Source organism: Chiloscyllium plagiosum, unplaced genomic scaffold, assembly GCF_037043375.1.
Source record: "Chiloscyllium plagiosum isolate Xiang-an unplaced genomic scaffold, Cpla_swu_hap1 HiC_scaffold_3, whole genome shotgun sequence".
In the NCBI taxonomy this organism is placed as follows: domain Eukaryota; kingdom Metazoa; phylum Chordata; class Chondrichthyes; order Orectolobiformes; family Hemiscylliidae; genus Chiloscyllium; species Chiloscyllium plagiosum.
The window spans coordinates 60,147,630-60,163,226 of NW_028270141.1; the positions used below are offsets into that span (position 1 = coordinate 60,147,630).

General features: G+C 39.1%; 1 long non-coding RNA gene across 1 annotated transcript; it reads left to right on the forward strand.

Annotated features, from left to right (window-relative positions):
* The first annotated feature begins 6,318 nt into the window (after nt 1-6,318).
* Nucleotides 6,319-11,847, forward strand: LOC148150590 (uncharacterized). The gene is made up of 3 exons (XR_015751809.1): nt 6,319-7,317; nt 9,577-9,644; nt 11,707-11,847. It is a non-coding gene; the product is annotated as an uncharacterized LOC148150590 (long non-coding RNA).
* Nucleotides 11,848-15,597: the final 3,750 nt, after the last annotated feature.

Consider the following 15,597-nt stretch of genomic DNA (forward strand, 5'->3'; position numbering starts at 1 on the left):
AAGTTAAATCTTTGCATTAAATATGAAAAGATTGCAAATCATATTTTTAATAAAAACAAATCTCAGACCTACAGCAGAGGAATATTATAAATTTATAATCACTGCTCCAGGTCTCGCCTACAAAAAAACAAAAGCAATATTTCACAGCTGCACTGTCCAAGGTGCTGCTTTCTGGTGAGATGTTATACCCAGATCCTGATAACTCCCTTATGAGAATCTAATAAAATTGCATGACGTGTTGTTGAACGTGGGCAAAAGAGTTATCCCTGTATCCTGGCCAATATATTTGCCTTAAGCAACCTTACAAAAATAGATTTTCTGTTCAGTAGCACATTACCTTTGTGGGAGATTACTGTATGCAAAGTGGTTGCTGTTTATTTCATAATATTGACAAAGGTATTTAATTGGCAGTAAAGCAATTTGTGACATCCAGCAAAATAAAAGGCACTGTTTAAATGCAAGTTGTCACATCAATCCAAAATTCAGATTTTCAGTTTAGGACAAAATATAATTCAGGCTACCTGATTAAATCAGTTCGTTCAGAGTGTAAAGGGCACAGCAACAGCCTATAGTTAAGGAACCATTAACTTTATATGTGCCTGAGCATTTAAAATGGCAGCTAAACCCACTGCATATCACATGAAAATGTTTCAATTTTTGGTAGATTTGTAACATGACTCAATATTTTTCCATTACTGCCTGACATACATTTTTGAATTCTTGTTCACCAGAATAAGTGATTTAAAGATTATGGTGCCTGTTCAAAAGTGGTGCAATGTTCTAAAATATATAGAGTCCAGTATAATTTGCTTCTCTATAAATATAAAGCTTACTGAAATGCAACACTGCAGTGTAGATCTCATACTATAGTGCTATTATAATTAAATTCATGAAGCTTGTGATTGTCAGATGTATTTGTAATCAATTCTTGGTAATTGTATAAAAAGATATTGGTTAAGAATAACATAAAGTACTTAAACATAGGATACGTTAAAGCTATTGAAGGGATTAAGCTTTTAACGTCACCACCAATGATGTCCTAATGAAATGGGTATTTTCGTAAAACTAACTTCCAAGTGACGGCAAAAGATAGAGGACGTGTTAGCAACAGGAGCTAGACTTTGTAAGTTAGTCTTTATGCCAGAAACTCTACGGTCTTGAGCCTTGAGTTGATAACGGAGTGGTAAATTGATAAAACAATGAGACCATACGCATTTTGTTTGCCTAAAGTTTAACATTTAGATGTTTACCATCTCCACTGGCACATTTCTTGGTCACAATATTTTCGTACTTAAATTTGAGGACTAATCTGGAATCAACTAATTTTAAAAAACAGAGAACACCTATTGTAGCTAGGTGTCCATACCTGATATGATATCAGAGCGTCCTATTAAATAACCCGAATTATCGATCCAAACGATTTGCTTACATTTAACGAAACTACCTGTTATTAGGTTTAATTGCATACTTTCAAGTAGTTTCACTGTCACTTTGGGCAACACGAAATAACATTGATTTGTATGTCCAAGATTAAGTAGGGAACTGAGATATCTTTTTTTAAAAGAGTTGACAATCTGAGATAATTAATTCACTTGGAACTGATAATAACTTTACAATTATTAATTAATATTGAAATAATGTTGTTTTCAAGAATTTTGGGCCTGACTAATATCGAAAACATACTGGCTAATTTCAAGATTCAGCATTCTTTACCTGACACCCCAGTGATATTTTTAAAACTCATACACAGGACGTGGACGTCAGCGTTTACTGCGCATCACTAAAAGAGATTTAGATAATTAGAAAATTATTTAGAAAAGTCAAATCGTTTGGTAGATTTCACAACTAATCGCCGGAATTGTTCAGTCGCTTCATTTTAATTTCCCAATATTACAGCGATTTGATGATTATGGAAATCCAGAAGCTATTAGGACACAGTAACCTGAGATAATTCGTGAAGTTTCATTTGAACTGTTGGTGCGTTATTCCTAGTCGCAAAAAAAAGCTGGTTTTCTATTTAGGTGAAAGAGACCGGCTTTAAATGAACGGAGAGCTACCAAAAACGCACGAACGAGTGGTACATTTGATAAGCTAAACTGAGTTAGAGGATTTGTTGTGCTGTGAAGGTGGGGGAGGGGTTAGATAGGATGATTCTTATGGGGAAATCATACGAGGTTTATCCTATTCAATGTTCCAGTGGTAATGACCGGACGCATTTCGCGCGAAACGGTTTATCAGAATAATTCTTCTCCCAAAAATGAAATAAATTTCCTTACCAAATGGTTTTAGAGATGATGCGGTTAGTAAGGTTTATTTTTTAAATTTAATGGTGTTATTCGTTTGAAATGGTTACGTTGATGAGTAGTAAAATGGGTTCGCACAAGTTGATGTGAAGCTGACCTAAACCAAACTAATGATGATACTCAAAATGTAATACTTTAAATGTGTTGTAACGATTGAAAATAACACTACTTAAATTCTAGGCCAGTGTATTTCGAAAAATCCGATAGCATATCATACTCAAAGTTTAAGACTTTCCTAAATATTAATTAGTGGACGAAGCCAGGACACGCATTCTTCATAGCTCATGCGAGATTTCAACCTGAAAATCAGACGTGAATGAAAGATAACTCCTGCAAACACGTATAAATCAGAGATTATACATGTATACGTTGTCACATAAAAAACCCACTAGAATTTAGTACCATTGAAGCAGTTTACATTTTAAATGTTCCTGGTGCTGGATTGAAAATTTCCATTTCCTAATGGATCCGACCAGGATGGTGGAAGTGATGTTGGAGGGAAGTGCATTTACCAACAGAGAATGCTGTTTTGGTCGTTTCTGTTCGAGAATTCGTTTCACAATCTCCCAACGCTTTCCTGTCGGTGAAGTGAATTCTGTAAACTGAAGAGAGCTTCAAAACATACTTTTTAGAAAACCATTAACCTTTTAATAGGTGCATTGATAACTTGGCGTTGCTGTGGTTTTACACTAATCGTCTTACAACTGAGCCGCATATTTGGCTGGACTGAATCGGATTTTCTTGCTTCACATCAAACCTGAAATAGCAGGCAGCGGAAAAGCGCATAGTAGTGTTTGAAATTGCCATTTAAAAATGTATAATTTTTTAAAAATCCTTGTCTTTGATATTGTCAGGGAATTTAAAACAAAACGATTCGAAGATGTTTAATCTCAATGCAACCAGAAGTATATTCGTAAACTATTTTGTAATATGGTTACAACTGCAATGTTAAACTAGGTCCCTACGAATAGTCCCGATGTTTTTTTATAAATCGACCCAAATACGAGTAGTATGACCTGCTTTATCACAAAATATCTTTGTGAAGCTTTCACCGCCCAGTAAAACGGGTATGTTTCCATACCGCAGAAGAATTATTGAAAATGTCTGTGCTGGTGATCTCCATCTTCTGCAGATAACATAATCATGGCCATCACATGATTTCCAGTGAATTATTTATTGACCCACCAAACTTGTTTTTGTTCCTTCAGTCTTGCGCTGATTCATGGTAAGCAGGTGAAGATGGAAATCTCGGGACGTGGAGGGTGGGGATGCGGGTGGGTGGGGAATTTCTCGATGTTTTTGCACATTAAATGTTTCAATGCGACCTTGTAAGAAGGAAGATGACAAATGGCTGCGCATGAAGCTTGAGATTTAGGGCCGGCTAGACGGACACTGCACAGGAGCTGCAGAAGTCCTTTTTGTCTCCGTCATTCGGATAGATTTCCGCCTGGAACCCTCATTTTACAACGCGAGCTGTTCGTTACTTGAAAACGTATTCCCATCGGCGTATTTTAATGAAGAAACGAAATCTTGTAACAGCATTCGAACCATCTCAATATCACATTAGCAACCTGATGTTGAATAAAGGGCATGTTTTAATCATGTGCCTTTCTACAAGCAGCGTTTTCCCGGACGAGCAGGATTTATAGTTCCAAAATACTGTTTCCTTCTGCCTGCATATTGTTAATCGTAAAATCGCGGAGGTAGTATGAAGAATTTACTGCCTATTCCGCACAGACGGTAAAATTAGATTTAGTGGGCAGTACACGTCTGAATAAAATACAACTGACAGGCAGAAAACACTCACAAAAGAGGCAATTACCTTACTCAACGGCACAAGAGTAGAGCATGAATGAATTTATTTGTGAGACAGTAACAATTTCCAATTCAAATGGCGCCAGCATCTTAAATGGCAACAACAGCTCGTCCGTCAACTTCATTTTCCTTACACAAAAAGAATATTGTGAGAGGGGAGAAAAGGTACGAGTGTTTCCCCCAAACCCCCCAGCCCATTTCCCGGCATCAAAACGGATCAATTGAGAATGTCTGCCCGTTGAGCAGGTGCTTGATGTTGTCGATACGAGAGACTCGGCGGGGCGAACACATTTCCACAAGGAGGGCGAGCTGTAGCATGATTCCCTCGCCGCCAGTATCTGGCCCAGGGCTGCTGCCTGTGTTCTGGGACTGCCCAGGACGCCCGGCGGCCCCTCTCTTGGCATTCACCGCGTGCCTTAATTGTATAACATTAAATCAAGGTCCGCTGTGAACACGGAGAGTCGGGGCCCAACTCCAGCTCCATGTCACAGGAAAATCTCAACAAGACACATCGGGAGAAAACAAAACATTCGGCTCGGCAGAAATGCCTTCATGATCTGGGTTACCTCCTGAGCGATCTTCGCCAAAAATATGTCTGCCTTGGACCATCAAGAACACACAATACGCTCTGATCAATGGCGGTGCCTCAAGGAAGGAGCCTGGCAAAAAGAGTTCCACGGTTAATAGAGAAAACTGGCGCGGCGTTCTCAAGCCTGAGCCATTCTGCACCGTTAGCCGGCTCCAGAGAAAAGGCCAAGAAAGCGGGCTAGATTTGCGCAGTCTGCCCGGCTCCCAAGTGTGCATCACGGCCCATCTGCTCAGCTTTTGTCAAGTCTTGCACACGTTAAAATGTTAATGACCCAGAAGAAAACTCTGTCTCTATTCCTCCTCCCCCCATTGTACCCGCTCCCCCCACCCCCCACCCCCCAACACACACACACACACACAATGCGCACATTAAACTTACTGCTCGCCATGCACCCACGGCCCTGCGAACTCGACTTTTGTTTGAGTGGGGAGAGGTCACAAAGCACATCCACATCCAGCGAGTCCCCAACATGAAAAGCTTTGTGCTCTCACTATCCTCAGCCGAGCGTCAAGGATAAAGGCAGATGACTGCAGAGCAATCTATCGAGGGAGAGAGTGAGAGACTCGTACACACAGTCCAGCAATACACCCACAAGCGTAAATGCTATTCCTCCTACACGGAAATAAACGACCGGCGGCTTTCAAACAGAGAGCACAATCAAAGCAGAAACATAAAGAGAGAAAGAAAGCCCCATAAGCACACGATGAGAGATGGAGCCAGCAGGGAGTTGGCGTTGTCTGGTTCACCCAATGCGGGACAGCTCTGCAGGAACCAGCCTTCTCCATTTATCAGTGGCCGGTCTAATCGTGGTCAGTGTCCTAGCCCACCCAGTCCTTCTGTATGCACTTGATACACTTTCTTTAAGGATTATTCAGCAAACTTCCCATCTGCTGACTTGGGTTCAACACAAGCCGATTACATGATGGGACCCACACGTCATCTGCCCCATGTGCCCTCGGCTCTCAACGATGTATTGGGGGATGTCCTTGAATTAAAGAGATTTAATACGAGGACATCACTAACCACGATTAGAGAGGGAGGAAAAATATCTGCTTTGCCCACAGTGCGAGAGAAAAATGATTTTCTAAAGGTCTTCTTAGGCAAATAGAGAGAAGGCATGCAAGGTTGCGCTGCGCAGGCGTGCGCTCGATTCATTCACTCTTGGACGATCAAATTGATGGATCCGATTATTTCTTTTTCCTTATGAGGATATTTTTCAAAAGCAAGTGCTATAATTTACTAGGAATGCATTGCACATTGCATTACATCCAGTCAGTGTACAGCCATACAGACCTCGTCCCTGTTCTAAGCAAAAATAAAGACCTACGGAAGCTGGAAATCAGAAACAAACCCAAAAATCGCTGGAAAAACCCAGCAGGTCTGGCAGCATCTATGGAGAGAAAACAGAGTTAAATTTTCGGGTCCAGCAACCCTGTTTCAGAATCCTTTTTACAGTTGTGAGGAAGGGTCCCTGGGCCCCGAAACATTAATTCTGCTTTCTCCGCACAGATGCTGCCAGATCTGCTGAGTTTTCCTAACAATTCCTGTTTTGTTTCGTCCCTAAGCTAACTTGCTGCACGAGGGTTCCTACTGCAGCTCCCACGCAAACACACCACTCCATCTTCAAGCGGTAGTGTCGAGGTCACCGGTTAAACAAAATGAAAGCGCAGTTGGTGTGGATTTGCCTGTTTTAAACATCGGCTCAACGTTTGAAGAAACTGGAGCTACCCGGCGGACCCAAGTGTACACACTGATTTTGAATTTGTCCATTGGAGCCTTTTAGCCAGTCAGTATCCCGGGCAGTTACCATCTGAAGAACAGGTGTTAAGTGGAGTGGAAAGGCAATTCAAATGTTTATCAAATTAATTGTACATTTTACTTGGTTGTAAAAAAAAGGAATCTTTCTATTGACTGATGTTGAATCACTTCGGTGATTAATCCATTGAGTTTCCAAAATATGCAAGATCAAAGCCTGGCTACATTTACTCCAGCATCATAAAGATTCATCCGCAACGCCTCCCTAACCTCCCAAAGAAAATTCCCCTTCGTTTGTTGGCAGCAATTCACCTCCCCATTGCCCTTCACCACCGAGTAACAGAAATGTAGCAACTGGATCGCCATCTTCCTAAATATTAACGCATTTGCTGCACTAGCAGTGCGGCTGGGAGTTTATGCTGGAGTGTTTATGCTGAGGACCAGTGTCGCAAGCTGGGCTGGCTCCACTCTGTCATATCAAGGGGATAGGTAAAGGAGGTCATATGCGAGCAGATTTCCTGGGTGATTGAAGCCGTCCAGAAAACATACCTATGCTTTTGTTTTGTTATTACACCGTTACAAATGATTACGTTTCAAGTACAAACAGCGCAGGTAGAGGCTGGCAATTGCCCCATGATCTTTACAGCGGAACGTATTCTTGCTCTGACCCTTGGCCCATGTGAAACCAGACAGCCAGGACTGTTCACACTGAGAAATTACATTTCAGAACTCTTCAAATCGGATTCATCAGAACTCCTCGGTTCCATATGGCTCCGCATCTGCGCTGATCTCCTTTAAAATCAGACACACTCTCCTTACCCTCCCCCCTCGATTTGATCTGGGAGAAACCATTAGGTAAACAGGGACGGTTTTGTGGTCCTTGTCGCGGACTGTCAGGTCTTTGATGGCTGTGCTTTAGATTGTACACTTGTGTGTGTGTGTGTGTGCGCGCGCGCGAGTGAGTGAGGCTTTTACATTGACTGACATGTCGGCCCGAGGTCAGGCAGAGTTCTCTGTGCTCGACACTGGACTTGAGAGAATAGTGATTGCCGTTCGCCTTACGCGTGGCTTCTATAAACACGTTTGACATGCGTTCAGCAGCAGATGGCTTGTTTTCTGGATTTAAAGCTGAACCATCCGTTTGTGTTGACCTACGTATCTACTGCATTTCAATAACTTAATAGCTGAATAAATTCCACAATATACCCTATTTTAACCCTTTAATTGTGAAATTGATTCTGTGGAATTCTAGTTATCAGGTCTTAATTCATTCCACAATTCTTGCGATAATTTTAATCGTCGATATTGATTTTGCTCACTCCGAATTTTGCTAGTAATTCAGACCGTCACCGCATCGAGTTCCTCCCATTATCTCCACCCGCTACAATTTTGCTGAACTTACTTTAAACAATGACCCATCTTCCTTCAAATACTAAGTGGCATGCATTGATTTTCAAATTGCCTTGGAGTTTCTTTTAGATTTCTATTATTTCTTTTTTCTCATATCTTTTTCTTTAAAATAACTATCGTGCTCTGTGTCATTTCAATAACGAAACTTACAGAAGGGACTATCCTGATTCACAGTAAAGGGCTTGTGCTGGTTTGCAAAGATACATACAATTAGCAAGATAGACAAAACAAAAGCATGGGAAGCCAATATAAATAAGATGCGCAGTTACACTAGACTATTATCATCCTTAAATTTATCATTTAAATGTATTATAAGTTAGATCTTGTAGCTGGCTTTAAAGCAGGTTTGAAAATTGCATCACAAACAGAACGCATGAACAGACTGAGTGCATCACGAGAGATCCCCAATATAAATGGAAGGACCGTTTGGGACACATTTTATTATAAATTCATACTGGTTAAAGCAGCTTCACATTACACATGGCGAGGCAATTTCAACACCGGATTTAGGTCATCCCTTAAGGAAAACGGCCTAGTCACAACAGAACTCATTTTATTTTATATGATTAGGTATTCAGCAATTAATAGTCATATACAGTGCGCGCGTAGCTGTTCAAGAGTCCGGAAGCAACTGCTAGGTCATTACAGTTATCAAACATTACATTGTCAGGCGTATGTGGCTTGGAAGCTTGAAGTTCCCACGAACTATTAGATCGGTTCATTTTCAATGTCGAAAATGACAGTGAAAATGTTTCTTTGATGCAAAATTGGTCAGTGGAAGTGTTCAAACTATCTAAAAAATGTGAGCTAAGACGAAAATATAAGGATCATACTTTTGAATTCATTCTAAAATATCTTTAACATTAGTGATAATGATATCCACCACAAATGAATTTCTCCACTCCCAAAGAACTGTGGGGGATCCCTAAACCCCTCCCCTCTCCGGAGTGCACTTTTTAAGTGACATTAATGGATGGCCAATCAATGTTGGTTCAAGTCAATCATCCCCTCATCTATTATAAAAGATTTATAAAAGACGACGGCCAGCAATGTCAACATAGTCATAAATTCCATCATCCTTTTGGTAAAATATGTCATCATATCACCTACTATGATCACAGTGTTTCAGAAATCTCCATTGTCATCTTTTCCAGTTAATTTCGTACTCTTTGAATATTTCTGCTCAAATAAATGCCTTTAAAAATAACTTTTAACTGTTTACTTTTCCGGTGCTTGTCAAAATGATGCATTTACTGCCCTGGAAATTCTAATTTCATTTTTCTTTATTGGCATTGACTCTTTCAGGAATAACTGAAGGAAAAGTGAAAACTGAGGTGATTTAAAATTGAAAAGTGCTTCTTCAGATTGGTTAACGTTTTCTTCGGAAAGATCATTTCTACAGTAGTGGAACCCACATTAATGATCTAATTTAATTTGAGATTAAAACATGCCTAGATGGCAATTTTATCTGCGAATTTCTAAAAGCTAACTTCTTTGCTACACCACAACAATTCAATGGTAGTGCGGTAGGATTTTCAATGTTTCAAATCATGCATCACTATTTCTAATAAAATAGAACTAGCAACATAAAAATATTTATTGCATTTCTAATGACTGGGATATTATAAGGGAGATTTGGTGTGGGCTATGTATCAGGAGCATCAATACTTCAGGCACTGCTAACGAGATAACTTATTTCTGCAGCACCTGTTCCAACTGAGCAAGATAACTTCCCGGGGCTTTGGAGGATGCTGCTTAAAATAAACAAAAAGGTAAGTTCGACCTTCAATGACACAACCAGGCTAAGTGTAGTGTCTTTGTTCTTCATTAATCTTTGGAGGACTTTTTGAACCCATTTTTTGAAAAAAAAACTAACCAGAGTTGAAACTTCAATGGGGTGGACCCCAGTTCAGATTAGGAATCACATTCTTGAATACTAAAGGTAGATGATTTTGGGAGTACATTATGTAAAAGAAGAATGTAATAAAGGATAGAGGTGAAATAGAAGTTGACGTAAGGAGTATGTGGGAAGATGGGAAAGATAAAAAAAACATATTGATAAACAGCAAAATAATGCTTGTAAAAGCCCTTGATTTTAAATTGCAAATTTCTAAATGCATGAGGGACACTTTAACTTAAACTGTCAGCATCAGATCAGTCACCCATTTTATACCCATCCAGTTGGAGTTCCTATTGATTTTGATGGGTTGTTACATCAGGTAGGATGTAAATTGGCAGTTGATGTGAGTTGATTAGAATCAACCTTAATGTGTCAATAAAATAATATTAATCAAACAGTAATAAATAAAACCAGTCTTGATATCCATGTAACAGAGATCATTTTTGTAGTATTGGCATTTTCATCAATGGAAAATTGTGCAAAGTGAATTAAAAAAAAACTGGTCAGTGCAAGGAATGAATAATTCCCTAGAGCTGCTGATGGTTAAATTACATAAGGACTGCATTTTTGCTGCCATCTGTGGCACTCCAAACTTTGCTAATTAATAGGAATTTCCAGCATCCAAGAAATATATTCCTGACAAATTAATGCTTGATGGCCCTTAGATTTAAACACCTAGGCATTTTTTTAGGCCATGCAACTAAAATGTTGTTATCGCATCATGTATTTCATTTTCATCTCAAGCTCAACGCATTTAATCAAAATTTGTTGTCCAAGGGAGCTTTACAATATTTACTATTTGTGGTGAAATTGTAACAGTAATTATGACCAAAGTATTTTGCATTTTTGACACCAATACTGTATTAGGTACATCTTCATTAATGTAATTTAATTAGTTGAAATGTGATGAATAGCTTGTCATTTTTTTGTCTGAGCAAAACCTTCCAATACCCAACCAATCAATATTATATCAAATTTGTTTTATGTATTTCATAAAAAGCAAGATCTAATATTGGCATTTCACTCTAGAAAATTGTGGGCTGTGACAGTTGATGTTTCGGTGTCCAACGTTTGCAGCTAAAGAGGTGACAGGATTTTGCTTTGAAAATTGACCTTAATACCTGTTTCAGAATTGCATCCAAGGTAGTGTAACCTACATTTGGCACAATCAGCACACCTTAAAGTCACCGCTACAGGCCAGCATCACAAATATTAACACAATTAAGAAAAAATATTTGCCTGAAATTGGAGCTAGGCTGAACATTCCTGCTCTTCCCAGATCCAGAACAGCTGTGAAACCTATTTCAGCCCTGGTTTGGCCCCTTCCCAAAACCTTTCCCTTCCTGATCCCCTCTTCCATGGACTTCCTTCCTTTAAAGTGATCCCTCCTTTTTGATTATCTGCCTCTCACCTGACTGCCAAACACTCAATTTCATGTCTTCCTCGTCCACGCTCACCCCAGTGTCTATCTGATAGTCACGGACAGCAATGCAGTGTTCAGAAATTTAGATTTGCTTTGCTGTTAAACCTCTGCTACTAGATCAGAGAATCATTGAATAGTTAAAGCAGAGGTGGAGTTTATTGGTCTATCATATCTATCTGGCTCTTTGCAAAAGCAACTCAGCTCGGCCTATGTTTCCTGCCTCTTACCCCATCACTACTCAGTTGTGCAGTCTGAAATTACAAGAATGGAATAATATCCAAATAGGAGAGAGTTAGATCAAATGAGCATCAATGGGTTCCAAGATAAGGACACATGCAACCTGAATAGAAGGAGAAGAATGGAGAGTGGAATAATGTCCAAATCAGAAAAGATATTTTGGAAAATAGTGATCAGCTTGTTCTGTTCACAGTCCATATGCCAATTTATTTTAACATTGAAGATTTTCAGTTGTAAAGTACAAATCTCAAAATGCACTACTTTCAAATTTCAGATTAACCTGAAAACATACCCTGGAGAGGACTGAAAACATGCCATTAGTTGGTATGAGGAGACATTTGCAAGAAGAGGAGAAAATTCTAAATTTGTTAAATCCTGCATTGACAATGATTAATAAAATTATTTCACTGACTCAGCTTCATTGGTTCTAAATTTTAAACTTTTTATTGTGTTGTACCTTGAATAAATAAACTTTCTTTGAGTATATTATCTTAAAGAATGAAAGAACTTGCATTTATACTTCTTTACAACCGGCAGGATAATTTGAGGTAAGTTCACAGGTTGCAACGTGGGTTAATCACAGTGAATCTTTACACAGTGAGGCTGCACAAAAAAACTTTGTGATAACAATCACATAATCTATCATCGTGATGTTTATTTAGAGATAAATATTGGTGAGGACACCAGGGATAACTCCCCTGTATTTCTTTAAATAATAGACTGGAATATTTTGCATCTACCTGAGAAGGCAAATGGGCCTTGCTGAAACATCTTATCTGAAAGGTGACACAACAGTCAAATTGTGGACAGTAAAATCACATAGACAAGCAAATAAATGAACTTCTTGGACAACACAGCACTTACACAGCAAGGCTGCAACCATGACACTGTACAACCTAACAATATCTTCCCTCCTAGAACCAATTGCTCAGACCATCTGTGATCTTGCCTGCCCTCAGGTTGTCAGCTGCTTTCACACTGTACTGTGTAAACTACACCCCATAGCAATTAAATTTGTGATAATATATTGTACCTGAGAAAAAAAACAAGGACTATTTAAAAATAATAAATTTATCCTATGAGCAAATTCACTCAATGTAAGAGCATGACAGCAGATTTTTCATAGTGTGAAAACAAGTTGATGTTCCAGACACAGCCGCTTTGTCAGAATTCCTGGTTGAACTATGTAATTGGGCTTGAGGCAGGTGGTTAAATTTTCCAGCAAAGGCAGGTGGAAACATTATTATCAAGTGCAAAAGGGTGTCATTTCTTAGCCCATGAAAGTGCTGATTGTTGAGTTTCCTGGATGCACAGTGAAACATGGAGGAAATGATGTCTCAGGATGGACCATGAAGCTGCACGTGTGACAACCTTTTAAAGGCCATAGCTTTTAAAGACAAACTCATTCATCCTTTTAGAAATCCTTCTGAGTGTTTCCTCTCTACCTGCATCCAATCCTTTCCCCTTTCGCCCATGCAAACCTGTCCTGCCCACCTTTGTGCTTTTATGAGTCATTATGGCAGTTCATCAAGTCATAGAAAGGTAACAAAATGGGAGAGGTCCATTTGGCCTAAAGTATCTGTGCTGTTTCTCTCTCTCTCTATCTATCTATATATGCATAAGCAACTCAGCTGTCATTTTGCCTTGAAACTCCCTTTAATTTGCTCCAGCTTATTTGTTTTGGACAAAGGAGAGTTGGGTGGGATATGTCACCTAATGATGTCATGCAGACTAGGCAAAAGAAAGTACTCTGTGCCCAGATGTCTGTCAACTGCAGAAAGAGGTCTGCCAACTGCAACAGAGGTGGCAGATTCACGCTGATAGTTGTTGTGAGTAGATCCTCCTCTTCCTAGTATCAGATGCACAACAAGATGTGAATGCTGGAAGGTTAATTGAATTTTTCAGTTTAACATTGGATACATGAGAAAATGATTAGGAGCCATTGTAGCCTGTTAGGCCACACCTGTCAATGCATCAAGAGCTATTCCATCAAGAAGCAGCAAACTGATCTTAGAGGTTTTTAACTCTGCACAAAGAAAGATATGCTGTGCCATCTGCTGCTACATCAATCATTTCCACATAGCATTGGGTAATGATCAGCCAGGGCCATTTCTATGGAGTTCCTAAGATTTTCCACCTAAAATACAGCTGAATCTACAGAATTCCCTCATTCACTCACTCATTCTTTCACTATCATTGTCTTGGTAACAAATATGACAAACCTACACTTGGTTCATTATTTAGACCAGTAACATAAAGTAGAATAGAAAGGAATCAAAACATCAACCGTATTTAATCCTTCATTGGACATTATAATACTCACACACATTTCCTTTACTTTCTTTAAGGTGGCTTGTTTCCAATTTGTGATCCAGTTTCTCACAATTTTGAATTTTAAAAGAAACCTTTTACGTAGATCTTTGACAAAGTTTTCTGAAAGTCTAAATGAAAACTTGAGTGGGACAGCAGTAGGAGAGAAATGTAAGAGTAATATTCTGTTCAGTGTTTGAGCCCAACACATATCAAATTTTAAGCAGCCGCAAAATAGGTGGTTGGGGTAGGGGTGTTAGGCCTTCAAATAGGCCTATGTTGAACACAGCCTAACCAGTTAAAGAGGTAGTGTGACCAAAGTGGCCTGTCAAAGGTAAGCATCAAAATATTTTTGTAGGCCTTGGTGGACAAGGGATATTCTGTGCTTACAGAATATTTTGGGATTGATCACCCCATCACCTCTTTCTCTTCAGTAAAATATTTTGCTGGTGAATGCTACATTCCAATCTTGTGGTCTTGATCCTTTGAACTGCTTGTTTGGTAACCTGCAGTTAACTTGTCAAATTTAGATGAGGTAGGGGCATCAGAATTGCTTTGGGCCTTTTTAACCACTGGAATTTGTATTCAGTTTTTCCCCAGGCTGGTCACTCAATTAGCACTCAATCAGAACTGTCAATCAGTGCTTGGCTGGATAGGTGAAACAGTCCGACTGTTTAATCAGTTCTCACCCTGATCGGTCAAACAATGCTCAGCACAATTGTTCAATTAGTGTTCACTGTAATCAGTCAAATATTGTCAGTCTTATCAATCAATCAGAGCTAATCAATTTGTGCTTTATCTGATTGGTCAATTAGTACTTACTCTGCTCAACCAATAAATTGCTTGACTTGATTGCTCAATCAGTGCTCAGCCCGATTGATCAATCAGAGTCCATTCTAATTGATCAATTACTGTCAAACTGATCAGTTAATCAGAGCAGGTAAATCAATGTTTGGCGCATTCAATCAGTGGTGATTCAAAGACACTAAATATTCAACGTTGCTTGGAGACAGAAGTTTTGAGGGTTTCTAGAAAAAAGGAACATATTTCAGATTCTGTGGACATATGTGGAGTGATTTCTTTAAAGGAGGCCATTGAAAGTTCAATTGTAGACAGTGAAGAGATTTTTTCCTCACAAGGCCTCTTAGAAATCACATAACAACTATTAACTTCTTATCTGACTGTTGACCTTGATTGGGCTGTTTTGGATAGTGATTAGCTTGGAGCTATTGTGCCATCTGGTACAGTTGGACAGAGGCATGTTAATAATAATCTGAGTTGGAACAAGATGGCATGGAGGAAAGCTTGCTGTGAACAAGATGCCCAGTTGATCCCTCCCATTTAAGAAAAGAAATCCCTCCACATCGGTTCAGCGTAAAATCTCACAGTTTTTTGAAAGAGTTATTGAATTAACACCTCCAGATTGTATTTCTTCAGCAAACTGTGTCTGTAAGACTTCAAAACCAATTGTGCATGATTAGTTACTTGACCATACATGACAGAATGTCAGAACTAGTTTCTGAAACATTCTACACTCTATCCTTCTGCCTTTAAGAATAACCTACTAGTCATTTTTTTTCCAGAAAACCAATCTCTGTCTTTCTTTTTCTTGAATTATGTGTATTTTTTTTCCCAGAAAGCCAATCTCTGTCTTTCTTTTTCTTGAATTACGTGTGTTACAAGTGAAGGTCAAAGATTTATCCCTGAATGATTTGCAAAGAATAACCAAGTTTAGGCTAAGTGAAATGGTATTTTAGGGTTAGTGGTTAGAAGAGCGGGAAAAAGAAATTGGGCATTTACGATAGAAGGAAATGAAAGGGAAAGAGCAAGAGAAAAGGTGGATGAAAGAGATAGT